Source organism: Cervus canadensis, chromosome 33 (genome assembly GCF_019320065.1).
Source record: "Cervus canadensis isolate Bull #8, Minnesota chromosome 33, ASM1932006v1, whole genome shotgun sequence".
NCBI classification, from domain to species: domain Eukaryota; kingdom Metazoa; phylum Chordata; class Mammalia; order Artiodactyla; family Cervidae; genus Cervus; species Cervus canadensis.
The window spans coordinates 21,105,332-21,131,209 of record NC_057418.1 but is presented as its reverse complement, the minus strand read 5'-3'; the positions used below and the strand labels follow the sequence as shown (position 1 = coordinate 21,131,209).

At 41.2% G+C, this 25,878-nt stretch overlaps 1 protein-coding gene and 1 long non-coding RNA gene across 3 annotated transcripts in view; one reads left to right on the top strand and one right to left on the bottom strand.

Annotated features, from left to right (window-relative positions):
* Positions 1–25,878, bottom strand: part of UST (uronyl 2-sulfotransferase) — a 303,123-nt gene that overhangs the window by 8,566 nt on the left and 268,679 nt on the right. The gene's annotated exons all lie outside the window — the stretch shown is intronic.
* Positions 1,613–25,736, top strand: LOC122434100. Of its 2 annotated transcripts, XR_006267245.1 has the most exons (4): positions 1,613–1,757; positions 4,951–4,994; positions 25,285–25,393; positions 25,658–25,736. It is a non-coding gene; the product is annotated as an uncharacterized LOC122434100 (long non-coding RNA). The 2 variants fall into 2 exon arrangements; XR_006267244.1 differs by lacking the exon at positions 4,951–4,994.

Genomic DNA, 25,878 nt, shown 5'->3' with positions numbered 1-25,878 from the left:
AAATCTAAACACTGTTGGGGCAATAAAACATCTTTGTGACCTAATTTTTCTATATTAATGTTGTTCAATTACTTAATTTGTCATCATTTGGGGTACTTTTTAATTGCTAGTTCTCCAAAAGCAAAAGAAAATGTTTCCTTGAGAAGAAAAACATTCATTCCGATCACATGCACTTGACCCAAGTGCAAAGGGCTTGCTGTGAACATAATTTAAACTGTGGCTCTTTGGCTAGTCTTGCACGCTCTCTGGGGGAAGAACTTCAGACCAGCCCATTGGGAGTATCCTCAGGGAAAGGACTGCAAAGGACAACTTCCACAGTGACCTTGGAAAGGCTCCATTCAGCACGAAGTGCTCCTGTCTGCACAGGATGCCTGCCCGTCGAAGGCAAGCAGGCTAGGTTCCTTCATTGTTCTCCCAGGGCACTGCCGAGCAAACGCTGAGAACTTAACTTTTTTGCATGTTTGTGTGTTAGTCACTCAGTCATGTTTGACTCTGTGTGACCCCATGGACCGTAGCCATTCTCTTTTCCAGGGACTCTTCCCAGCACAGAGGTTGAATCCAGTTCTTCTGCAATGGCAGGTGGATTCTTTACCATCTGAGCCACTAGGAAAGCCCTTAACTTTTTAAATGTAATGCTAAATATCACTTACCAGCAACCTGTCTGTATGCAAGATTGAACAGTGACAAGCTATGCACCCAATAGGGCCACAAGCTGAGGTCATCCATGGATATTGCTTTACTGCCCACGACGCAGATTTTTGCAAAAGCAGTGGCTCTTTCGAGCTTTGCCATACTGACATTATATTTGGACTGGTTCATAATCTTCAGAACTCTTAAAAGTCCCTCTAACGTAAATAACAAGGAAATCACAGACCTGCCCCGTGAAGTCTCCCTCCCCACCCCTCTTCATCTGTCAAACGAGCATAATGGAAAAACGATGTCGCCCTGGCTCTGGGCCAAAATAAACAATCTGGAAATACTGTGTAAACCCAGCTGCTGCACCAGAGGACAGAGGCCTCGCTTTATGACCTCCAAGATGGTTCACCATATGCAAAATAACAAAACCTCACCACGGGCTTGCCATCTTTTCTGATCCTGGGCTGCTTTTGGCATCTCTCCCTCGATCGAAGTAAATGCACACCTACTAAAGCCCCCTCGCCTCAACAATCTGAGTTTGTCTGAGTCTGGTCCAGCAGAGATGATGGGCAAAAGCAATGAACAGAAACTGAATAACAACCAGACGTGGGGCCACATTTTACCACTGGGGGGAAAAAAAGCATCATCGAAAGACGGGCATCAATTCTTCAGCTTCAGGGGAGCTAAGAGGTGATCCACCAAGAAGCCCTGCTCTTTTAAAAAGTGAATTGGGGTTTACGCATCTCAGGTTAGAGTACATCCAAACATTCCCAGCACCCAAGGGAAGAGGTGTACTTTTTTTGGGTGGCAGGTGTGATAAAAGTCAAGGCCAGGTGGAGTGGGGCTGGGGCATTAACCAGCATGAGGGAGTGCTGCCAAGCCCCACGCCCTGCCGGCTGCTCCCAAAACCGGGTGAACACGATGCTCGCCACAGATAGAGTAAACTCATTTCCTGAATTACACAGGGAGGCCACACAGTTCAAACACAGGCGGCTCCCCTGCAGCTGCCTGCCGGAAATGAGTGTGTGTCGCTGTGGCTCGCAGCAGTGTGTTGGCTGAAACGGCCACGTTTGATTTGCCACTGGGATGATGGATGGCATGTTAAGACCAGCTTCTCGGAGGTAAGGCAATTAGGGGAGAAAAGAACAAAAAGCGCTTCATGGCTGACTAGGAGCCTGGGGTTGGTAAAATCAACAGAGGGATTTCTTTCTTTTTTTTTTTTTGCAATCTTCTTTTCAGATCTGGAAATACCAATAATTAAAAAATAAATTGAGCTCACTTTGAATTTCAAGAACACCTTGATTCTATGTAGCCAAGTGAAAGTTACATGATTTACTTCTTTTTCTTTTTAATGGCTGCAAGTGCTGGGCTCCCTTGATGGATGAGAAAAAAGATTCTTTTTTTTTTTCCTGGTCACAGCTTGCAGCATGTGGGATCTTAGTTTCCCAGCTAGGGATGGAACCCAAGACCCCTGCATTGGGAGCTTGCAGTCTTAACCACTGGACCAGCATGGAAGTCCTAAGACTTGTTATAATGTCTCCAGTTTGCTTTGAATTTTGAAAGCAAAAGCAATTGGCTTGTGGGTTACCAGGGCCCATTGAGAGGACAGCAGGCAGGCAGCCCTGCAAGGAGGCATGCGTTTCTAGAGACATTGTTCAGGCAGTGTCCTAACCCCATGGACTCTTGAGGTGAGGGCTGCCCACTGGAGGGGCTCCCAGCTTCTTGGTCTGGGGAAGCCAATTCTGCAACGCTTACCCTCAGTTGCTGGGGGTGGGCGGTGGGGGATTTTCTTGCCTGGCCTCTGTTTGCTCATTCATCGCCTCTGCATTAAGTATCTACTAAGCACAAAAAATGAGTCCAGGAAATAAGAACCGCTAAAAGCTGAAACCACAGGCTCTCAGCTAGAGGAGGAAAAGTAAACAATAAACAGAGAAACGAGTGTATAATTCACCCAACAGCTTCCCAAGAGATCTGAGAATCCTTGCTTTGCTTCAGGCCTGGAAGGGTTCTGTCAGAGGGGAGCATCAGAAGAGAGATGAGACGTGGGACCCCACTGAGGGGTGGGCGCTGAGTGTTAGCGTTGAGTCCTTCTGTGCGAACAAGTGAGCACCTGGCTGGACAATGCAATTATTTCCAATTAGCACCCCAGCCGATTCTGATGTGGTGGTTGTCCAACCCCACTCAGATCCCAAAGCTTAGACTGAAATGTGTCAGGGCTGGAAGAGACATCCCTGATCTCCTGTTCACACACTCTTGAGCTCCAAGAAAAGGGGGCGAGGGGCTCCCCGGTGCCCACCGGGTCAGCTGGCCCAGTTCCCCAGCCTCTCCTGCTGCCCTTGTTCACTGAGTGGAGGGCATTTGTTCCTGTTTCTTTTCTCCCCAACTTTGGCCTCATGACCCAGATCATGAAAAAGCTGCTATATTTCTTTGAAAGGATATCCCACCCAATTAGACACACATGCTTTCCCCAACATAGCATTTTGCCATTAAAATATTGGCTTGAGCGTGAGAATGGCAATAACAGAAGGATTTATTTTCACAGCAACAATTGAACTGAACATTTCTGTTTGAAAATACCCATTTCTGAAAAAAAAATTATTGGAAGACTTACTGTGGCAATATTAAGGAAATGTTAGAAATAGAGTTTTTATTGAGAAATGCATTTTTGTTACCTTTCCTACTTTATTTAGATTCATATTGTGGAAGCCCTTATCAATGACTGATGAGAGCAACTTAATCAAATGAATTTATCTGAACAAAAAGGATCAAGAGAAACTCTGACCCAGTAGTTCTGTCCGAATGTCTTGACATCTGACAATCTCATAAATTCTGCTTTTACTTTATATGCAAGATTCTTCTTCTTTCTCTTACTCACAGTCTGTATATTGTTAGCAGGCTTAGGCTACTTGTCTTCTATACACACACACACACACACACACACTCCACACTCCTCTCATTTGCCAGGGAAGAGGCCCTCCCCTGCAAACACATTGCTTCATCTAAGTCTAGCTCTAATGGTGTTAAAGACAACTGCTGACATCCAGTTACTCTGCTCTACCACAGATGGTGACACACACACAGGGTACATTTTTGTGTCCTTTTTCTATTTCTCTGTTATTTTCTTCTCTAGGGTTTCATGTAGATTAAGCTACCTATCTGCTTATATATAGGATCAAAATAAAGTCCTTGTGCAGTTCATAAGCCTTTAGCTTTAAATATCAATTTTTGGAAAAGTCTTTTACAGCTTAAAAATTCGTTTTTCTGGTTATGATGTACATAGTATATACAAGCCATATGTATACATACTAACATATATATACATACACACATATGCAAATATATAGATTTTGGGAAAAGATTAAGTAGATAAATGATTTTATATCATCACATTTATTGTAGTAATATGTATCCTTCTAGTCTTTTTCCTATCTATGTATATGAGTTGTAAAATAGATCTCTGCTATACTGTTTATTTAGTTTTACAGTCTTTTAAAACTTAACTGATGACAAGCATTCGCTTACAGTATTAATTATTCCAAGTCATATTTTTCAATATATACATACATATGCATATATTTTGGTTGCATTGCATGGCTTTGAAGGATCTTAGTTCCCCAACCAGGGATTGAACTTGAGCCTTCAGCAGTGAAAGCGCTGAGTCCTAACTACTGACTTCCAGGGAATTCCCTGTAATGTGTTTTTATGTGCTCCATTTTATGGATGCCCTATAGGTCACGTGTATCTTGCTATTGTTATATAACTGAGTTGTTTTACAGTTTCTGTGACTGAATACTATGACATAAACATCCATGTTCATAAGTGATCATGTGCCTTTTTGCATGTCTCCTAAAACAAATGGTAGCTTTAGATATTGAGTAGTGAATCTTCTTCTGATAGCTGATAAGGTCTTCAATTCTGACAGCTCTAGGACACAGTTTACTTTCTTTTGTCAAAGACCCTGAAATTTGTGTAATGTAGTTTTCCTAAATTTTAAGACATTTTCTTTAACTTTACACAGTGTCAACCCAACTATAACCTAACTTAACTGAAGACGTAAAATGCATAGGACTTTTTGAAGATCTTGTACCTAGTATCTGTGACAATAGAAAGTCCTTAAGCATAGCACTTAATATGGGAGTGCTATGGTTTAGTGCACAGAAATTCTTAGTAAATTTTACCATATGATGAGCAGTTCCTCATTCTTGAATTCTATAAACTAGATATTCAGAATCTAGCTTTTGCTTTATCATTCATCCTAGATAAATTTTTCTCAGCACAATATGGTCTAATTCATTCTCATTGTTGTTATTTTAGCCTTATAGTTACCACAGTGATCAGTCTTGATGAGTGAACTTAAGGTGAGTCCTAAGAACAAGCAACTCGGATATTCTCTCTGGAATGTTAAACATGGTGAGATTTTGATAAACCCTTGAAGGGCTTTGAATGAAGTAGCTGTTACATGGAAGACAAGCATGTCGATAAGCAAGATATTTAACCTCTTGTTCAGGCACTAAAAAGTTAGGTTAATAAGAGGTGCTACTCAAAATAACCATATCCAAGTCAGGAAAGCCTGAAGTGAAGTTCCAAGGATGCCGTTAATTCCACTGAGAGAATTTACAATGTTACTTTAAAATTACTTTATCTGGGTAACTGATAGCACACTGGTAGTACCAGGTCTTAGGAGGATGTGAATTAACAGATTTATCTCCTCCTCTTGAGATCAGATTTTTGACTGCATGCTCGGTAAGACAGTATGAATATCTAAAAGGCCTAAATTGTTTGCAGATGAAATTGCCACTGTCCATTTGTATGGAGGAGATCCATTTATTTACTTAAGGAAGGTCTGAAATTGACAAGCTAATACCAGTAGCTATAAGACCACCTTCAGGGAAAATGCCTGGATACCATGGCTATTACTTTGAAGAACAGTGGTAAATATTTTCTGTGAACATTTAAATACTGTAAGAATGTTACAGAGATTAAAATTTACAAATGCAATCTGAGAAGAAAACAATACATTTCTCACAGTGTCTTTTTGAAAGGTTTGATTGTGATAGAAACTTGTCTGTGTAACTAGAACTTGCCTATAAAAGATGACTGGTGTTTCTCCGTTGCTAAGTCCTGTCTAACTCTTTGCGACCTCATGGGCTGCAGCACGCCAGACTCCTCTGTCCTCCACCATCTCCCAGAGTTTGCTCAAATTTATGCCCATTGCGTTGGTGATGCTGTCTAACCATCTCATCCTCTGCCACCCCCTTCTCCTTTTGCCTTCAATCTTTCCCAGCATCAGGCTCTTTTCCAATGAGTTGACTTGAAAGATGGTGGGCTACAGTAGCTGCAAGTTTCCAAGAGAAGATAGTTAAATGATTAATCGCTTTCAGGCAGAAGCTGCTATTAGAAACAGATAGTGGGGGAGGAGTATATCTATTGAGGTAAAATAGAAATGTAAATGTCTTCTGATGAGAAAAATTAAGTTCTTTCATTCTTCTGACATATGAAGGAGAAGAGGAGGAACAATAACAGGCGTTGATAGTTAGAGGCTTGTAAATGAAGATGGCCAGTGGGGATGCCTTCAGCTGAACTTCCCTGGCTAATGGCTGTGAGAAGCTGCAGAAACCTGTGATGTTCAGTGGAAGGGAGAAAAAGGACAAGCTGCTGGTTTGATGTGACACAAGCCTGAAACTGTGTTGTTGAGCTCCAGATTTCCTCTTTGGCAAGACGGGAGGCAAGGAGAGAACTAAAAAGAATCCCGGTAACTCAGCTGGTAAAGAACCCGCCTGCGAACGCAGGAGATGTAAGAGATGCAGGTTCGATCCCTGGGTCGGGAAGATCCCCTGGAGGAGGAAATGACAACCCACTCCAGTATTCTTGCCTGGAAAATTCCATGGGCAGAGGAACCTGGCGGGCTACAGTCCACGGGGTGGCAAAGAGTCGGACACGATAGAACAGACATGCATGCAATGCTAGAGAGACCATGCTGGTGCATTAGAAGCAGCCAAGAAAGGGATGCTAATGTTTCCAAAAAGTGTTCATAGGTATCATTAAATTCTGTCCGTCCTGGTTAACTTTAGAAACTGTCTTAGAGACAGGTGGAGTGGGGGACAGGAAAAAAGAATAATTTGAATGACATGCAAGACATGGAAAAAATATCTCTTCAAAGGATGGAAAATCAAAGATGTTTGAAGGAGAAAAATCAACAAACAGAAAAGCTGTAACCCATTACATTTTAGTTTTATTGGGGCATGAAATGAAGTTTCATGATGTTCTAAAAACAACAACCTAATGGCATAAAATCGAATTAATGAATTAGCATTGAATCCATACCATATATATATATTTTTTACCTCATTTTGATATAATAATAGAAACTGGTTAGTTATGTCATGGTCCTCTTCTTAAATCATACCCAGAGAAACATTTAAAAAATTTCAAATGGTTTCTACATTCTAGCAAAACCAGCCATAGGCAGGCTGGCTCATTTATGACTTTCCAGTAACCTTTCCCTTTAACGGCTTTTACCAAATGATTTATTTACTTGGTCCGAGCTGAGGTAACCTCCTGGCTGCACTGCTTGCAGCCCTCACAGCTCAAAGTCTAAGGTCCCGAGTTTCTGAAGAAACATTAAGATGTCTTGTGAGTTTCTGTGGAGGCTGAGGGTTCTCATGAAGAGAAACTAGGAGTCCCCGGTTCAGTTTTAAAATGTCCCGCTTTCCTTCACCTTTCTCTTTGGAGAAGAGAGGAAAATCACTGTACTTTCTGACCCATCAAGTGTTATAAAGAAGCAAAGTTTCTGTACCTTAGCAAAAGGCTGAGTATTTCAAGTCTTTGTGAGTTCCATGGTTCTGATTCACATTTCCCTTGTCTTTACTGCCTTACTTCCTTTTACATTACTAGATACATCTACTAAAATTCACCTAAAATAGCAGGTTTTAAAAATAAGACCTGTATGGATTCATTAGCTTTTCCATTAAGCATTGGGGTCACTTTTGGCCCCAGTAGCATCTGGAATTGCAAGAGACTGTAAAGACAGTGCTAGTATGTCTATAATCTCCTTTAGCTATGAGCTCATGGAGATGATGGGGTTGAAGATCAAAGTCATAGAACACGCTAACAAGAATTAGCAGGTACTCCATGAAAACTGTACCATTTCTACCAAAAAAAGGATTCTAATTTAATAATACTACTTAACTCAATCATCAGTTTTTGGGTTTTACTTGAGATAAGAAATGAAGAAGAAAAGCTGAAGAACTGATGCTTCTGAACTGTGGTGTTGTAGAAGACTCTTGAGAGTCCCTTGGACTGCAAGGAGAGCCAATCTGTCCATCCTAAAGGAAATCAGTCTTGAATATTCATTGGAAGGACTGATGCTGAAGCTGAAACTCCAATACTTTGGCCACCTGATGAGAAGAACTGACTCCTTGAAAAAAACCCTGATGCTGGGAAAGATTGAAGGCAGGAAGAGAAGGGGACAACAAAGGATGAGATGGTTGGATGGTATCACTGACTCGATGGACATGAGTTTGAGCAAGTTCTGGGTGTTGGTGATGAACAGGGAAGCCTGGCGTGCTGCAGTCCATGGAGTCGCAAAGAGTCGGACACCACTGAGTGACTGAACTAAACTGAACTGAAGAAATGAAGGGTTGTTTGCTGGAAATGAAGTTGAGGGAAAGAGCTTTGGCTCTTCTTCAGGTAGATTTAATCTCACTCTTCTTTTCTGAGTGCTACAGAACCCTCTGGACCATAAGAACTTCTGTTTCTCCCCTTCTTATCCCACCAAGTCCAAAGCAGGAGGAGGTGGAGAGCCACTGGGCGTGATGGAATGGGGTGATATTTGGGCAGGGAGTCACTCCTGCCCCCAAGTTTTGCTGGCGCTTTGGCAGGAGTGATAGTTAGTGGCATACAATCCACCATTCTCTCTCTCAAGCCCCCAGCAGTGATCATGGCCAGGCTCAGCTCAATGATCCTCACGCCTGTGATTCTGGTCATCATGCCTGACGGTCCAAAACTGCCCCTAGACATAAGCTCCAATTCTAGCAGTTTTGGGCTGAAAGGACAGTACCCTGAGGATCACTGAAGGCTTTTAGACCCTCATGACCTCTGGGCATTCCCTGAGGTATTCAGATCTGATTCTTTGAGACGCTAATGGTTGCAACTGAGCACATAATTCTTTATATCTACTTAGAATGTTTATGAGGGAATCAGTTTCTAGCTTCATATAACACCATTGATGGCATCACTGACTCAATGGACATGAGTTTGAGCAAACTCTGGGAGATAGTGAAGGACAGGGAAGCCTGGTGTGAGGCAGTCTATGGGGTTGCAAAGAGTCGGGCACGACTGATTGACTGAACAGTAACAACACCGTTAGCTCATCCCCTGGTTAGATAGATATATGAGTGACTGATTTTTCCTAATGTATGATAAATACACTGACATACACTGTCAAATAGTTGAAAACAGTTGACACTCAAGATTGTGCCTTATGGCAGCAGACAGTGAATAAGGTCATTTTCATAACTGTCATGGAAATCCCTACTCCACATACGGGATAGGTCTTTAGACGTAAAAATGAACACAGCAAATAGTAAAAAAAAAAATGCCACAATTTTAAATGAATGAAGTATGACCCTGAACATTAGCATGCAATGTTTCAAGCTAATTGATATTCATAGCCTTTAATCATATCATGCCAGTGATCTTCCTAAGTAACAAAGGGCTTTGTAAAAATATTTGACTGCCAATAATTTTTTAACAGGCTAACAAAATCAAATTAACATTAAATTGACTTAGGGAAAAGAACAAAGCTGAAGGTATAATCCTCCCAGTCTTTAAAACAGCATGGTATTGGCACAGAAACAGACATATGGATCAACAGAACAGAATAGTGAGCCCAGAAGTGAACCTACATACTATTGGTCAAGTAATCTTCAACAAAGTAGGCGAGACTATACAATGGAGAAAAGGCAGTCTCTTCAGCAAGTAGCATTGGGAAAGCTGGAGAGCTGCATGTAAATCAATGAAATTAGAACACACCCTCTCACTATACACAAAAATAAATTCTAAATGGCTCAGAGACTTAAACATAAGACGGAACACCATAAAACTCCTAGAAGAGAGCGTAGGCAAAACATTCTCTGACATAAATCATAGCGATGTTTTCTTAGGTTAGTATCCCAAAGCAAAAGAAACAGAAGCAGAAATAAACAAATAGGACCCAATCAAACTTATAAACTTTTGCACAGCAAAGGAAACCTTAAACAAAATGAAAAGACAACTTACAGACTGGGAGAAAATATTTGCAAATGATGCAACAAACAATGGTTTAGTTTTAAAAAAATATGCAAACAGCTCAATACTAAGAAAATCAATAACCCAATCAAAAAATGGGGAGAAGGCCGAAATAGACATTTCTCCAAAGAAGACAGATGGCCAACAGGCACATGAAGAAATATTAACGGTGTTAGTTATTGGAGAAATGCAATTCAAAACCACAAAGAGGTATCAGCACTTCACCCTGGGGTCAGACTGGCCATCATTAAAAAGTCCATAAACAAACAAACAAACAAAATCCATAAACAATAAATGCTGGAGAGGGTGTGGAGAAAAGGGAACCCTTGTACACTGTTGGTGGGAATGTAGATTGGTGCAGCCACTATGGAAAACAGGACAGATGTTCCTTAGAAAACTAAAGTTACCATATGATCCAACAATCCCACTCCTGGACATATATCCAGAGAAAACTCTAATTAGAAAAGATACATGCACTCCAATGCTCATAGCAGCACTATTTATAATAGCCATGACATGAAAGCAACCTAAGTTTCCATTGACATATGACAGATGGATGGATAAAGAAAACGTGGTGTATATATAAAATGGAATACTACTCAGGCATAAGAAGAATGAAATAATGCCATTTGTAGCAATATGGATGGACCTAGAGATTATTATACTAAGTGAAGTAAGTCAGAAAGAAAAAGACAAGTATCATATGTTACCACTTTTATGTGGAATATAAAATATGATACAAATGAACTTACTTACAAAACAGAAACAAAACAAACTTACCTGACCAAAGAGGAAGGGGCCCGGGAGATAAATTAGGAGTTTGAGATTAGCAGATATGAACTATTATATATAAAATAAAACAACAAAGTTCTACTGTATAACACAGGGAACTACTGATATATTTAATATCTTGTGACAACCTATAATGAAAAAGTCTGAAAAAGATATATAATAAATATAAATAAATATAACTGAATCACTTTGCTGTATACCAGAAACTAACACAACATTGTAAATCAACTATACTTTAAAAAAATTGATTTCACTACTTAGTAATCATATTTATTTCTGTAGATTGTATATTTTGATAAATACCTTTAAAAATAAATGTTACTAAAGGTCAACCTGCTATAATTTTAACAGTGAATACATCATGGAATATTTGCCTATCTAAACAACTAGAATAATGATCATAGGATCATAAAAAAGATCTTAAAGAAGTGCTCATTAATCACCTTTCTGCTCTATATGATAAATCATGTACTCTAAGAATTTTTAAGACTCCAGCAGACATTTGCAGCAACTAGACTGGAAACGATTCCAATTTTTGCTTTGCTATTTTAGAAAAATAAGCGATTTTCCTTGGATTGTTTGCTTTCTTAAATTCCATTCCCCGATTCATTAAAATCCTTCTGAAAAGCAAAATTGCTGCATGACTGATACAAATGACTTTACTGTTCACCAGACTGAGGCTTCGCAAGCATTTTATTAAAGCAGCCAGCTTATTTCAACTAATAATGTATTTCTCCCAGAAAAAAACAGAACAAAGTAACGTATCTAGCATATAAATGAACATCATCTCAACAGAATTTCCAAGCTTTCCAGAAACACTGGATTCTAAGAATTTAACAGAAAAAAAAAAAATTCCCAGAATCATAACTTTTATTAACTAACCTATCTCCCCCAGAGGGTCATGTTTTCAGTTTTGCTCATTACATGGAAAGACAGTAGAATGTCCAAGAGCAGAGGGTGTTGAAAACCCAGGCCTGAATCTGAAAACTGGTTCTGCTGATGACTGGCTCACTGACCTGTAAAATGGAGATAATAATAGTATCTATCTCATCGGGACGTTATTAGGATTAAATGAAATGATATATCTAAAGGGCTTAAAAAGTGTGCATAGGACACAATAAGTTTCCAAATAAGTGTTAACTGTAACAACAGCAATTACTGATATTCAGTATTATTGTTATCATCTTTCTCAAAATTTATTCTCTTGGAGGAGCAGTATTCTGCTACTAAAACAGAAAACTGCTTATCTTCGCAACTGAAACAAAATAATTTAAGCTTAAATTTAACTGAAACTTAGTGGGTAAACTATACTTCCTGCAATTAGGGACATCAAGACTTTAAGAAGCCCTGCTCCTTCCAAATTTTAAGAACTGGTGGTTCAGTGAAAGTAAAGATTTGTATCTCATAGAGCAGGCTTTTTTGCACCAAGGACCAGTTTTGTGGAAGACAATTTTCTCACTGACTGGGAGTTGAGGGGAGGGATGGTTTTGGGGTGATCCAAGTGCACTACATTTATTGTGCACTTTATATTTCTATTATTATTATATCAGCTCCACCTCAGATTATCAGGCATTAGATACCAGGGCTTGGGGACTCCTGCCATAGAGTATTCATGTACAGTTATAGATAGACTTTTCTTGCCTACATATTAACTAGTTTTAGAAATTTCTCTATGCCTTTTGCTTAATTAGTATCACACACTCTAGAATTGATTATATAATGCTTCAAATGTGAAAAATTTATTTTGGATGTTTCATGTCTTTCTCTCTCTCTAGAGTTCCCTTTGGGTAGGACTATTTCCTATCCCTTTTCTCTTCTGCTGCATTTCGCCTGGGCTGGACAAATAACAAACTTAAAAAAAAAAAAATTTCAAGACTACAGCATCTGAAATGCTTTCAGAGAAGAAACAAATGGAATATTTTGTAAGAAACTCTCCCCAACCCATTATTATACTAGTGGGCAGTTTAGGGAAATACAATAAAATGCTCAAGTTAGAATGGACAGAACATGGCCCTGCTGAGATTTGCAGCTCTGCATTCAACCTTCTGCCTAGTCCCTGAGCTATGTAATTTGATCAAAACCAATTCAGACTTGCTTTCTGAAGCATAACATGCTATTTAACTAAACAATAAAACACAAAGAGAATCAATTTGAGACGGTTGGTCAAAAGACCCATAGTGTTAGTCACTCAGTCGTGTCCAGCTCTTTGCAACCCCATGGACTGGAGCCACCAGGCTTCTCTGTCCATAGGATTTCCCAGACAAGAACACTAGAGTGGGTAGCCATTTCCTTCTCCAGGGTATTTTCCCAGCCCAGGGATCAAACCCGGGTCTCCCACATTGCAGGCAGTTTCTTTACTATCTGAGCCACTAGGGAAGCCCCCGAAGACCCAATAATATCCATGAATTAGTGTTAGGAAAATCAGATCTAGTCCCAAGGCTTTTCCTTTTCTGTGCTGGCTTTCCCTTTTTTTTGGACCACATTCACCACGTGGCATGTGGGATCTTCGTTCTTCAAGCAGGGTTCAAACCTGTACCCCTTGCCGTGAAAGTACAGTGTCTTAACCGCTGGACCACCAAGGGAAGTTCCCCCAGAAAATAATAACCACTACCTGGTGGAGGCCCCCAAGAAGTACAAATGGGCTGCCTCACTCCCTAGGTCTTTTCTGACCAGCTGTATTTCACAGGGCTGACCAAGGACTGCTGAGGGCAGTTTTGGAGTTCTCTGCTTTTGAACATAGGTGTTTCCCCATGAACATGGCTGTGTAAAACCTATAGCTCCATGTGAAACTGAGATTTCACTGACGACTAAACAAGTTTTCTGGAGGCTCAGTCTCAGCTCATGGCATCCACACTCCACCCTGAGTCTTCTGGGTTTTGTTGGGCTGTGGCCTTCACTTTTACCACTCACCCGCAACACTGTCGTCATCTTTTCTTGGGCTGCCTTCCTGGTCTGTCTCCAGACTGCAGCCACCCGACGTGTCCAGCATTTGAGTTGCTTGTGCCTTCTATCCCAGCCACCAACCTAGCTTGGCTGAACCACCTGCCCAGGTGCTGCCCTGACTCTGGTGCCTTGACCTATGGGCCTTTACAGACACTAAACAGAGTGAAAAAGAACAGTCAAATGCTCACTCAGTAGTGCAAATCAAATGGGAGAAGACGCACAACAGTTCACCTTCACATTCCATTTCCCTGCATCTCCTGACTCTTGACATTTATTTTTTTAAATGGTGGGATTATGGTTTATTTTATTTTGGCCACACCGTGAGGTATGCAGGATCTTAGTTCCCCAATCAGGAACTGAACCCTCGCCCCCTGCTGTGAAAGGGCAGAGTCTTAACCACTGGACCACCAGGGAAGTCCCTCAAGTTTCTTGTTCTTTTTTTTTTTTTGTACAATTGATCATTACTTTTATAAAAACTCAGAATCAATTTATATGATGATTATGGCTAATATGCATCCAAGGAAAAGTCCATGGCTTTTAATTTCTGCCACTTCATTTTGAAGCAGTTTTGAAAATCTACTTGATTGAAAACTATCAACAAAGTCTAAACTTCACTCCTGAATAGCACTAGTGTTTACCTCTCAGAAAGGATCCTCATCAGTCAAGAGAAAAAGTAAACAGGCAAATGTCATTTTAACATTCCTTTAGAATCGTGCTATGGAATGCCAGGGGGGTTGACCAGAATTTGGAGTGTCTACACCTAGCAAAACTCATAAATCAATGACCTCAAGATATCATAGCATGCAGACTGTATTAGGTGCCATCTGTAATCACTCAATTAAAAACAAATGAAGGATGCATATTTAAACTTCACTCCCTGACATGAAAATAATTGCGCATTTCACATCTGGTTTGGCTAACTCTGATACTGACGTTTCAACTTCATACGATGATGACTTGTGGGGCAGAAAGTGAGTCAGCTACTGCAGAGGAAAGTCAATTTGTTTTCAGACTAAGGATGGTCATGCTGCAACAGAAAAGACCTAAGAGCTAACCTCCTGTAACTAAACCATCTTAATATCTATATGGGATATCTACTATATCTTAATATCTGTTTGGGATTCCCTGGTGGCTCAGATGGTAAAGGGTCCGCCCGCAATTCGGGAGACCCGGGTTTGATCCCTGGGTCGGGAAGATCCCCTGGAGAAGGAAATGGCAACCCACTCCAGTACTCTTGCCTAGAAAATTCCATGGATGGAGGAGCCTGCTGGGCTATAGTCCATGGGGTCGCAAAGAGTCGGACATGACTGAGCGACTTTTCACTTCAATATCTATATGACTGCCCCAAAAGGTCAAGGATTCAGCCCTAAGAAGCTAATTCCTGCCCTTTTGGTGTTTACACTGTAGTTCATAGAGCAAGATAAAAATCTCGAGGCTATTTGAAAAGTTAAGTGCAGAGTTAGAGAATTTTACTATTTCAGGGTTAGAAACCTTTACACCTTTTCAGAACTCCAATATTCAGAAAGAGCTGTGTGTGTCAGTGTGTGTGTGTGTATCCAAAGGTGGGTTCATTGGCTAGAATTTGATTGGCAATTCAAAGAATTCCAAGGGAGAGTTACTGATGATAGATTGGACATCTTTAGGAGTGAGGCTGGTGAAGTGACAAAAGGTTGGACCTTGGATTCCATCTGCAGGTATCTTTGCGGCCTCCCAGGAAATGATGCTCCTTATTTGTCCCTCCCTGGTCCCTGTGGCTGCATGTGCAGAAAAGAATATGGAAGAGAGAAGGGATGAAAGGTCTGCTCAATACTAGCAATGCCAAGGTGATCTAGTGGGCATTGTTTCTACTTCCCTCTTTCACATATAAATTGTATGTGACCATTCAATTATTTTCCTAAAGTTAATAATCCTTTTCCAGAAATTAAAGTTCTACTTACATGCTCACTATGTATTAGTTGGGAAATAAAGGAAAAAGTTACTAGGATTCCTATCACCCAGAGATATGAATAACGACCTTGAAATCTTTGAGATATTCCAATTTAATTGTACTCCCGAGTCTATATAGTTTTTTGAATAAAGTTGGTGCCATATTTTAAACACTGTTGGCATCTTTTTCTCTCGAACTTCATGTCCAATCATATTTTGGGAAATCACCTATGTCATTAAATGTATTTGAGAGCATGTTGACTCAGACGGTAAAAAATCTGCCTGCAATGCAGATCTGGGTTCAATCCCTGGGTCAGAAAGATTCCCTGGAAAAAAGAATGTCTACCCACTCCAGTATTCTTACCTGGAGAATCCCCATGAACAGAGGAACCTGGCAGGCTATAGTCCATGGGGTTGCAGAGTCAGACATGACTGAGTGACTAACATACTCACACATTGAAAATACTCAGTTCTGAGTTTTGATAGCTATAGATACATGTGAAACCACTGCCACAATCAAGATATAGGCTATTTCGATCATTCCTCCAGCTATGACATTCTGAAGATTTTTAATATGTATTATTAAATTACTCTGAATATTTATTATTAAATTATTTTTACCCCAGCTGGTACTAATTTGTCCTAATCTCTAGCAGTCTCCTAAAATGCTATTTCTTTGCAAAATTCTCATCATTAGAGACTCTCTCATTCTGCCAGTGTTTGTCCCTGTAACAGATGTTTTAATAGAAAACAAGGTGTCCTTTTTAACGTGCATTTCCTAGCTTATTAGTAAGAGTGGGCTTATTTCTTAAAATATTTATTGGACACTGTATTTTTTCCATTTTTTTCTATTGATGTTTTCCTTATGGATTTATAAAAATTCTTTATTAATATTAATGATAAGATGTTAACAATATGAAATCTTATCATTGCTGCAAAAAACAATTTTTCTAAGTGTGTTGGACATATTCACTTTAAACTTTTAATTAAATGCGTATATTCTTTATTCTCTTTGTATGTATGTATGTGTTTTGTTGCTTTTATACTTAGTAAACCCATCACAATACTCCATCATCACAAAAATAGCCACCTAGTTTTCTTCTATTTCTATTGTTTCCATTAAAAAAAAAAATAAAAACTACTCTTTAGAACCATCTGGAATTTATTAAGCCCCACAATATAACATGAGATTCCATTCTTTTTCTCTGAAAATTTAGCCAACTATATGACACCTTTATTTACTCTTTCTTTGTAATGGTCTCTAAACTACACCACAGTACTTTTTACACCAGCATCTGTTTCTGTTCCATTGACTTGTCTGTCTGACCTTGTGCCTTTGCATCATCACGCTAAACCCAGGAACTTTCTAACATTTCAGAATCTTGTAGGGCTAATTTCCTCTCATTTCTTGAAAAAAAAATCACTAACTCACATGTTTATTTTTCTAGATAAGCTTGAGAATCACTTTAAATTTTTTTCTTCCAATTTTGTGCTAAGGGACCTCCCTGACAGTCCAGGGATTAAGATTCCTCCCTTCCAATGCAGGGGGCATGGGTTCCATCCCTGGTTGGGTAACTAAGATCCCAGAAGCCCCAAGAAAGAGAAGAAATTATATGCTAATTTGAGAAAAATGACATGTTTACAATATTCTACATCTTCAGGCACGAACATGGATTATCTTCCTGTTGTACATTTCTGTGGTGGTGGTTGTTCCCTAAGTAAAATTTGGTGCTCACATTTCAAGTAGAAATTCTGGGGTCTCTCGAGGGCTAGAACTATTGAGGAAAAATTCTGAGCTTATGTAAAGCACACTACACATAAATGGCAAGGGGTGGAGAAGCACAAAAGATTAAATTTCACCAAATGAAGAAAATTTTTATGTTTTGAAACGCTCCACAAATGTATGGAATTCTGTTTCTCTGGACTTCCCTGGTGGCTCAGACGATAAAGAATCTGCCTGCAAAGAGGGAGACCCGAGTTCAATCCCTGGGTTGGTGAGATCCTCTGGAGAAGGGAATGGAAACCCACTCAAGTATTCTTGCCTGGAGAATCCCATGGACAGAGGAGCCTGGTGGGCTACAGTCCGTGGGGTTGCAAAGAGTCAGACAGGACTGACTAACACACACACGTTTCCCTGATTCTGACTAGTGAAGCATGTATATATAAAGTCCTAATTCTAGCACATTGAAGAAATAAGGGCTCTAATCAAAGTACTGTTCTGTACCAATTTCTTAACTCTTCTTAAAAACTGTTAATTTGGCATTAGCAACTACTAGTAAAATGTGCCTAAGTATTATTAGCACCATTCTTTTTTCCACTAGGTTACTTACTCCATTATACAGATATGTGGAAACACAGCCTGGCTTCAATTTGCATCTGAGATGGGGTGTGTTTGTACTTTCTCTTGGTTTATATTACAAATAAACGAGAAGAACAAGTGGGAATGTGCTGCAGGATGTGGTCGGTCAACTTCATGTGCCCTCAACAGCTGCATAAGAAAACAACTCCATTGATTCCAAAGGTGATTTTCAAAATCATTCAGAAGGAAAACAATCCTTCCTTAATTCCCGACAAGAGACACTGCCTTAAAAACAAGCCGCTCAGAGCAGTAGGCACTAAATGGGCAGTTCTACTATGACAGGAAAAGCTGAATCCCACAGAGGACTCAGGCCACACACCACCATGGAGCCTGCCAGCAAATACCGGAACTCAGCACTATGACAAATAGACTTTGGAACCATTGTGCTGGTCTCGCCTTTGAAACTCAAAGACTGGGCTAGAGTGAGCACTTGCTGAAAACCTTGCCCTATGAGAGACTGAAAGTGAGGAACCAGATGAGATGGTTTGAAAAGTGCCCTGGAAACTACATTTGTGCAGGAGTATATTGTCTCCATTAATCTTCCAAACAGCTTGGTGAGGGTACCATCCTTTTCTTTCAGATGAGGAAACCGAAGCTCAGAGAGGCTAAGAGACTTGTCCAGGGTTAAACAGCTGCTATGAATCAGAGCTGATTTCAAGCCCAAGTCTATTGGCTCAAAGCTGTTGACTGTGACCTGTATCTATACTTCTTTCTCATCTCAGGAAAGGAGAAGAAAACCTTGCTAACAGAAGAAACCTTGGGAGTTCTCTAATGGCCCAGTGGTTAGGACTCAGCGTTTTCACTGCCGAGGGCCCGGGTTCAATCCCTAGCCAGGGGACAAAGATCCCATAAGCTGTGTGGCATGGCCTATATAAATATATACATATGGACTTTCCAAGTGGTGCTAGTTAAAGAACCCACCTGCCAATGCAGGAGACATAAGACACCTGCGTTCAGTCCCTGGGTTAGGAAGATCCCCTGGAGAAGGGCATGGCAACCCACTCCAGTATTCTTGCCTGGAGAGCCCCATGGACACAGGAGCCTGATGGACTATAGTCTAGAAGGTCACAGAGTTGGACACGACTGAAGAAACTTAGCACACATACACACACATAACATGCATTGTTGTTGTTCAGTTGTCCAGTCATGTCTGACTCTGCGACCCCATGGACTGCAGCTCGCCAGGCCTCTCTGTCTCTCACCATCTCCTGAAGTTTGCCCAAGTTCATGTCCATTGTATCAGTGATGCCATCCAGCCATCTCATCCTCTAACGCCTTCTTCCTCTGCCCTCAGTCTTTCCTGGCATTAGGGACTTTACCAATGAGTCAGCTGTTTGCATCAGATGACCAAAACATATATCAACTCTTTGCAACCCCATGGACTATAGACCATCAGGCTCCTCGGTCCATGGGATTTTCCTGGGAAGAACACTGGAGTGGGTTGCCATTTCCCTCTCCAATATATACATGTAAATAGGTGTATTGGCCACACCACACAGCTTATATATATATAAGGAATATATATATATATATATAGGAAGGGAATGGCAACCCACTCCAGATTCTTGCCTGGAGAATCCAATGGACAGAGGAGACTGGTGGACTACAGTCCATAGGGTCAGAAAGAGTTGGACACGACTGAGCGCCTAACACTTTCACTTTCACATGGGTGCCTAACACTTTCACTTTCACTTATATGTATATATATTCATAAAAGAAGCCTTCTGTGAAGAGCAGTTGTTAGCTTCCTAACAGACTGCAGAAGACAAGATGAAGTGAACCAGGCTCTCAGAGGCTCAGCTAACCCCTCGGCCTGCTTTGGGGTGGTGGAGGCTTCAGTCCTGGTCAGTAGACTGGCTGAGGGTTCAACCTGTAACACTCGCCGCGAGTGGCCTGCACAACCCAACCAAAAGCCTCTGAGCCTTCCTCTGTTCAGTTTGCAGCGTAGGACTGAAGCCATCGCTGCCCACTGGCAGATGCTGTCCGCCAAGCAAAATTTCAGACTCCATAGCTAGGGTTGAAATGATGAATCCAAGCACATGCGCATCCTAAGTGTGTTAAAGCTCTATGCGGATTTAAGAGGAAAATCTCCTTCCAATTCTCTATTGAATATTTCTTGACTGTCGTCTGCAGGAAACAATAGCAATTGAGAGACATATGTCTGGCACCCAGCAATCTGGCATCTGTGCTCTCCTTGGTGAGCTGGGAAAATTTCCATAACGTTTGCAAGCAGATTTTCTGGGGCATGGTTCTCTTTAGTTATAACTGAAATGACTTTAAACTTCCAAACTTGTGTGCGTGCTTAGTCACTCAGCTGTACTTGATTCTTTGTGACCCTATGGACTGTAGCCCACCAGGCTCCTCTTTCCATGGGATTCTCCAGGCAAGAATCCTGGAGTGTGGGTCGCCATGCCCTCTTCCAGGGGATCTTCCCAATCCAGGGATTGAACTTGTGTCTCTTATGTTTCCTGCTTTGGCAGGCAGGTTCTTTACCAATAGCACCACCTGGGGAGCCCCAAACGAGACCTTCAAGGCCTTGGGTGGCAAAACGGTGCTGCTGTAGGATAATCTGTCTTCCTTAAATAAATAAAACATGAAACAGAAGGGGTTGCCCTGCTCCTGAAGACACTGCTGCTTCCTCTCAGAAAGTCTGGCTGACTCCAAGTTCAGTCTTTCAGCCCCAGGAGTGAGCTGCTCAGAGTGTGAGGCTGCTACACTGCCCTGCAATCACTGGGGACTTCCCAGGCTGGTACCTCCTGGCACCTTGTCCGTGGGTGGACAAGAGAATCAGCATGCCCATCATGGGGAGGAGTCCTTTGGGCACCCTTACCCACCAAGAAGCCATTTCCTAAGAGTTCTTCCTGAGCCCAGATAGGTCAGGCATGTGAAAGATGCTCAAAAACATGGCTTGTGACACTGAACTGCATTTGTGGACCAAATAAATCCTTTTTCCTTATCCTTCTATAGCACTGCATCTTTATTTTAAAAGGAAAAGAAAGAAATTTACTAAAAAAAAATGAGGGGAAACCAATGGGAAAATAAGTGACATAAAGGTATCCCACAAGAGAGACCAACTTCATAAAAAAAGGTGAACTTCAAATACAAAGGTTTCTGAGCCCTAAGTAAATAATAATAGCCTTTAAGAAGCAGAAAAGCCTGTCCACACACCAGCACTTTAGATAAAGACTTTGTCCTGGGACTCAGCCTCAGGACCCCTAAATCTCTCTGAATCTGAAAACAGTCCCAGATTAGTTTACCCCCTCATAAAGAATGATAGTCATCAACTGACAGAATTGGGCACATTGTTGATTGGACATTGATTATTTCAGCAACGTGTGCTCGGTATGGGGTAGTATTCTTTTCCATTTTGTAAAACAAAACTCTAAGCCTTTGATGCTGGCATACTGGCCTTTTCTTTTGGGTGGATTCCTTTTTGCAAGTGTTTCCTGCCCCATATTAATCTGATATCCAAAGCACGTGTAACTGGAAGAAGTTTCGGCTATTTATGTCCAAAACATCAGACTACCGAGCACATTAGGAGGCAAACTTGAAAACCACTTGGATCTTTCATAGGAGCTCTCCAGCTGCGTTACTGCCTTTGAGCGGGGCCCGGTGTTCTTGTCTCTGGTGGTATTAAGCTGGGGCCGCAGGCATGGAGCAGATGCCAACTTACCACTAAACCCCATGGTTAAATGAGACATGGAAGGCACCAGTCACACTTAATAGGAAGTTCAATCTATAGATGCAGAATTCTGAATAACACTCCCATCCACCCTCGTCGCCTTCAGAAAGCAAAATGCAGAGATGTAGAAAACTGTAGATGGAGATCATATTTGGCCACATGTTTCCTCAATGATACTAAGGAAAAAGGGGAATGAGAGAAAAGGGGAAACTATAACCACAATACCACAACTGAGGCCACAAGTAAGCTACTGTATGTCCATAGAAGTCAGATACTGACAATAGAACTTTTTAAAATGGAAAAAACACTGGCATTCTAAAGGAATATGCTAACACTAAGAGTTAGGGACTAGTAGAAATCTCCGGCTTAACAGAGGGAACTGTGTAGCGGAACCCTCAAGAAATTGATTTAAGTTTTACAAGGAATTAAGTTACAGTTTTTGACTCTGGACCATTAAAACAAACTACTCAGCCAAAAATGTATTTGGGATTTAACATTTTCTTCTGGAAAAACATCTTTAAAAGTGACGTACCCTAGTCACTTAAAGGCTGTGAAACTCTCTTTTAACTATTTGATGGGGCCACTTTCAACCAAAGCAAAGTTAATAATAATATGGTCTAAGATCAAGAATAATAACACATGCGGTTTGGTATCTACTTACAGACACTCTGGGAGTTGTGTGGTCTTTCTCGATAGCCATGGGGACTGACTCTGGGTTGGTGAAAGCAAGCTAATCTTCCATGGTCGATGCCAGGAACCAACTCACATACCCTATTTTGCTTAGGCAAACAATACCCTATGCTATAACATGGAAGTCTGCAAGGGTGGTCGAGCCAAAAATCTACCCTGAACAAACACAAGGTTTCATCACCATTTGGAGCGTCAGCTTGATATTCTGGCTCCAAAGAAGATGGCCCACATCAGTCCATCAGGCCAGTCCAATAGTCCTCCATTAATCCGGCCTGTCTGTGTCAGCGCTAACAGCCATGGGGCTCCCTCTTCTGAGGTAGGGCTCCTGGTCCAGCTGGATGGGCATGTTGTCAAGCGTGCAGGGCTTCCCAGAGACCAGCCATTGGAAAGGGAGGGTGTGAAACAGTGTGAAAGGCCTGCAAGGCTGGTCTTACATACAGACTGTGATTCTTACTGTGCGGGCAGTTGGGAATGTCTGTTGCCAGTCTGAAAATGCTTTGCTTCCCAAAAAAAGCAGGCACTCAAAGTATGTTCATACTAAATGGATGGGGATGAGGCAATGTAAGGATTCCCTGAAAACCATGTGGTGGAGCTTCAGGTGAAGAACACTGGCTGCGGGCAGAACAGATTGTCCTATAAATGGTATGGGTTTCTCGTGCTAATGAAAATCCATGCCTTTATAGAAAACTCTTGTTCTTAGCAGCAAGGCACAAGTCTGCATTTCTACCATGAATGATTCTCCTCTTGAAAGAGACAGGCAACCTCAGGAAGAGCATCTTAAATCACAGGAGGCTGGATGTGCAGTGGCTACGTCCAAATCCTGGGCTACAGGACCTAGGATGACCTGTTGCGATGAAGAGTATATTACCATACCCCAAGGAGACCAAGTTCACCCTCTGTTCTAGATGATGGTGTGATAAGTGGAAGGAAGTACCAAAGACAGAAAATAATGAATTGGCTTAATGGCCAACTGAAGTTCACATCCCCTCCCTATATTTTTAGTGCACTAGATTCAGATGAATAAAACAACATTTTTCCTCTTAAAGAGCTCCTTAAAAATCACATCTAGTTCATATATAATAAAATGTATCTATGGAACTTCCCTTGTTGTCCATAGGCTAAGATTCCACATTCCCAATGCAAGGAGCCCAGGTTCTATCCCTGGTCAGGGAAATAGATCCTGCCTGCTGAAGCTAAGACCCAGCACAGCCAAATAAATAAATAAATATTTTTAAAATAAAAATAAAATGTATCTAAAATGATTCTTTTTCATTTGAGAGAGAATAGAAACATGTCTATATATAACTCAATCCCTTTCCTATATACCTGAAACTAACACATTGTTCATCAACTATACTCCAATGTAAAACAAAATATTTTTAAAATGATTTTTCCCTCCTAAGGAATCTCCAAATAAAACAGTGACATCACCTATATCTCTTTAAACTTCAGCTTACTCGTCTGTAAAATGGGAATAATGAAAGTACCTATGTCATTGAATTGTTCTGAGGATTAAATTAGAAATTCCACATAAAATTCAATTCAACTAATTGAATATTAGTTCAATCACTTTTTGCTGATTACCCACAATGTGCAAAGCATTCTAGGGCTTATTATTATTATCACTATTGTTAGAAATTCCCCTGGGCAGCATAAACTGTTACTGTCAGCTGTTAATTCCTTCATATTTTTAGAGTTATTTATCAGGGCTCTGAGGGAGTGGGCCATGAGACAGCTAAATTTTGAGAGAGCGTGGTTTAGGTGCCAAGGGCTCTTAGCAAGGAGGGGGCATTAGGGTACCAGAATGGCTATAGGGGAGGCTGCAGGCAGGCACAGAGCAGGAGAATCTGTCTAGAAAAATGCGGGACCAAAGTCCTTTGCTCACAGAGGGTCCAGTCCTCTCGCAGGGAAACATGAATGAGAGAGGAACCTGGCCTCTGGCTGTGTGAGAGAAGGATACTGACGTGGCATCCCGACCGTGGTGTGTGAAAACCTCAAGAGCTTCACTGCTGGCTCAGTGGTACCGAATCTGCCTGCCAATGCACAGGTTCGGTCCCTGGTCCAGGAAGATCCCACATGCCTCAGAGTAGCTAAGCCCGTGTGCCACAGCTATTGAGCCTGTGCTCTAGAGCCTGGAAGCCACAACTCCTGAAGCCCGCACGCCCTAGGGCCCATCCTCGACAGGAAGAGAAGACACCCCAATGAGAAGCCCAAGCACCGCAATTAGGGAGCAGCCCCTGCTTGCTGCAGTTACAGAAAAGCCTACACAGCAACGAAGACCCAGTACAGTCAGAAAGAAATACATAAAATTTTAAAGCAACTTAAGTTTTTTTTTTTCTTTATAGCTTAATGTTTGAATTAGTCAAATTGGAAAAGGTTCAGGGCTACATGCAAAAGAGAACAGTGGCAAAATTTTGCTCATGCTCTAACTAGCCTTCCGGTTTGGGGACTGAAGAAATATAACATCTGGCCACCGAGGCTACACACTCCTGGGTATTTGTCCCAGAAACACTCAGTATCTGCTTTATCTGGTGTTCCCAAAACTCTGCGGGGGAGGGGGACAGGGGGCTTCAGAAAGGAGAGAAGGGTGGGAGGAGAGCCAGGCACCCCCTGTGATGAATAACATTCTACAGCCGGTGCTGCGGGGCTTCAGAAAGGTAGCAGCCATGTGCCAGTCTTCGAGAAGCCTCTGCAGGGTTAATGCCCAAAGGATAATGCCCCTATTTCATACAATGCAATATAATGCAAATGACCAAGGATGAGCAAGCCCTGCCTGAAGGGGCCATGACGATAATTTCTTCTTTTAAAAAAATTTTCTATTAATTTTTATTGGAATTTAGTTGCTTTACAGTGTTGAGTTAGTTCCTACTATACAGCAGAACGAATCAGCCATACATATCCATATATCCTCTCCCTTTTGGATAGTTTCTTCCTGTTTCACCTCTGCTCATTATCCCCCTTCCCACAGTCCTCTTCTTCTTCTGATCATGACCGTGGAAGCGGCCACAAAGTATGGTAGAAGCACACAGGGTTTGGAGTCAGACAAGCTCTGCCTCTCCCCAGCTGTGAGACTTCAGGTAAGGTCCTTACACCATCTGGCTGCGTTCTCTCCTCTGTAGGATTTGGGTAATAATATCTAGTTTGCTGCCCTTGTGTGATGATTAGGAAGATACATGGAGAGCACAGAGCAGGGTTGGGACGTGTTACTCTGCGGCATCTGTGACACATGTGTGTTACAGCAAAGGGGGACAAGACAGGAAAGAAAGGAACAAATGAAAACTACCAAAAATACACAAACACAATTAACAACTGTTATTTTTTTTGTTTTGTTCTCCTTCTAGTTTGTTCTTCTAAGCATGCTGCATGTGTACTAAAGACACATATTGTACAATATAAACACAACAGTGCATCTGATTTTTCACTCATTGTTCAGAATGAATAGTTATTCAAAATAAAATTCCAATAGCTTCATCATATGTCATTGCATTATTGTAAAGTCACTTATTTAACTTTCTCCAAATGTCAGATAATTCTTTTTCTCCCAATTCCTTCACCCAACCAA